The 2901-nt window shown below is 34.4% G+C and overlaps 1 pseudogene; it reads left to right on the top strand.

Moving 5' to 3' along the window:
• The window catches only part of LOC110414888 (aspartic proteinase CDR1 pseudogene), a 3137-nt pseudogene extending 478 nt beyond the window's left edge, over nt 1-2659 (top strand).
• The last annotated feature ends 242 nt before the right edge of the window (nt 2660-2901 follow it).

Here is a 2901-nt window from a genome sequence, read left to right as displayed (position 1 = left end):
ATATTCAATCTTTAATGGAGATTGATCATTCTCAAAGGGAGATCTCACTGTTGATACCATGACCCTAGGCTCTACAAGTGGCCAATCCATCACCTTTCCTAAAACTAACTTTGGATGTGGACATAACAATGGAGGTGCCTTTAACGAAAAAGGATCAGGCATCATTGGCCTTGGAGGTGGAAAAGTTTCTCTCATTTCCCAAATTGCTACTTCGATTGCTGGAAAATTCTCCTATTGCTTGGTGTGTTGAAAATCTCAAAGTTTTTGTTTTATTTGCAAACTATAATCTGCTAAAATGATAAAGGATAAAACTAGAGAACCAGAGAAAGATAAAATGAGAGAGAAAATATAATTGAATACAAAGTCTCCCTACAGTCTTTTCATTCAACAATAACACTTATAAATACATATACAAGAGCGAAATAATAATAATAAAATAAAACAACACGTAAAGAAAAATAACTGGGCAATACAAACCCACTACCCAACATGATAATAACTGTAAAAGAGAGAAAATAAACTGATATTAACTAATAAATTAAAAGCTGTTGAGAATAACTAAATCTGGTTCTTTAAATCAAATCTCATTCTTCAACACACCTCCTTGAGATTGACTTGATGAACTCCCACAACTCGATTCTGTCGTGTGATTGAAACATTCGCTATCAAGGAGCCATGTGTTTTTCTTATCATCATTAGAAATCTTGGCCATGAACAATTGCTCCTCTGCCATATCAGTTTCTTCAACTACTGCTGTCTTCTCATCAGCATGTTTGCCCCTAGATTGGTAAACTTTCTCTACATGACCAAATTGGTTACAAGACCTACACTTCACATTAGGCCTGTACCAACAAAATTTTGGAGTGTGATTACTCTTTTTGTAATATTGACATGGGAAAAACTTGTTACTTGATTTGTTTGAGTTCCCATCATCATTTCTCCATTCCTTGTCTCTCTTATCTCCTTCTCTCTTTCTTGGGTTGTTACCACCAATTCGAAAATCTTTGTTCCTTGTTATAAGAGCATTTTCAATTACATTATCATTGCGATAGGCCCTTCTTTGTTCTTGAGCTTATAAAGCATTTACAAGTTCTGTCACCGATAGTTGAGAACGGTCTTTGGAGTCCTCAAGTGAAGAGATTTTTGCTTCAAACTTTTTTGGTAAACTCACCAAAATTTTGTTGACGATCCTACAATTTGACAACTTCTCACCAAGGAGTGTAAGCTGGTTCACTAGCTTCATAATCTTATTTGAGTATTCTTTGATACTCTCATCATCTTTCATCCGCAAATCTCAAATTCTCTGTGTAGATTCAAGGCTTGCATTTGACGAGTCCTCTCGCTGTCATGGAACTCCTCCTTCAAGCAATCCCAAGCATCCTTAGGTGATTCACAAGTCATTATTCTTGTGAAAATAGTATCTGACACAGCCAAATGGATGATGTAGAGAGCTTTAAATCTTTTTGCCACTTCCTCATTGTATTGCTTCATTTGTGCCACTGTGGGGTTGAGTCTCTGTTTTGGTGGCTTATTTCCCACCTCCACAACCTCCCATAAATTGAGATACGCTTTCATTTTAATAGTCCAGATGTCATAATTTTCTCCTGTAAACATAGATAGGGTAACAATATTAAAACTTGAAGAAACCATAATTATTTTAAAAAGCCTGAGAATGGAGATTTGCAAAAAAGAAAATTGTCAATTTCTTTCTTGGTCCCTTAAGATCCTTTTTGGAGCTCTGTTACCATGTTGAAAATCTCAAAGTTTTTGTTTTATTTGCAAACTATAATATGCTAAAATGATAAAGGATAAAATTAGAGAACCAGAGAAAGATAAAATGAGAGAGAAAATATAATTGAATACAAAGTCTCCCTACAGTCTTTTCATTCAACAATAACACTTATAAATACATATACAAGAGAGAGAAAATAACAACAAAATAAAAAAAAAATAACTGTGCAATACAAACCCACTACCCAACATCACAATAACTGTAAAAAAAAGAAAATAAATTGATAGTAACTAATAAATTAAAAACTGTTGAGAATAACTGAATCTGGTTTTTCAAGTCAAATCTCATTCTTCAACATGGTGCCATTTAATTTAGAATCTAGTAGAGGTAAAATAAATTTTGGGACTAATGCTACTGTTTCAGGTTCTAGGGCTATTTCAACTCCATTGATTTAAAAAAGTCCTAATATCTTCTATTTTCTCATCCTAAAAGCGATAACTGTTAATAACGATAGACTAGAATTCACCAGCTCTTCTTTTGGAACCACAGAGGGTAACATTATCATTGATTCGGGAACTACATTAATAGTCTTGCCTCAATAATTTTTATTTAAAACTGGAGACATTGGTGGCTAGCGAGATTGATGCAAAACGCGTTGATGCAACAGCAGAAACTTTGAGCCTTTGGTATAAAGCTCAAATTGATTTCAAAGTTCCAAATTTCACAGTGCAGTTCACCAATCCTGATGTGAAGTTGAGTCCTTTGAACACCTTCGTTTTAGTTTTCGAGGGTGTTTCATGCTTCTCTTTCACTACTATTTCTGATTTTGCAGTCCATGGTAACTTGGCTCAAATGAACTTCTTGGTTGGCTATGACATTGAAGACCAGGCTGCGTCTTTCAAGCCAACATACTGTACTAAGGAGTAACGAGTAATTACTTGAGCTTATAACTTGCAATTGCTGTTTCATGATGGCCTGTGTCTTGTTGCATTATAAACATTGGATTTGATGAGAGAATGATTTTCTTCAAACTCTTCTTAAAGACCACAACAGAATGATTAAATTGCTTACCATTGAGATGAAAATGTTTAAGTAATTGCTTTAATGGATGACACTTAGTTGTATATCTGATAATTAACATGTTCATACCCAGTTAACAAATGGTACGG

This window comes from Theobroma umbraticum, unplaced genomic scaffold (genome assembly GCF_002168275.2).
Source record: "Theobroma umbraticum cultivar Fairchild unplaced genomic scaffold, ASM216827v3 scaffold_147.0, whole genome shotgun sequence".
Classification (NCBI taxonomy): domain Eukaryota; kingdom Viridiplantae; phylum Streptophyta; class Magnoliopsida; order Malvales; family Malvaceae; genus Theobroma; species Theobroma umbraticum.
This window is presented reverse-complemented; position numbering and strand designations above follow the sequence as displayed.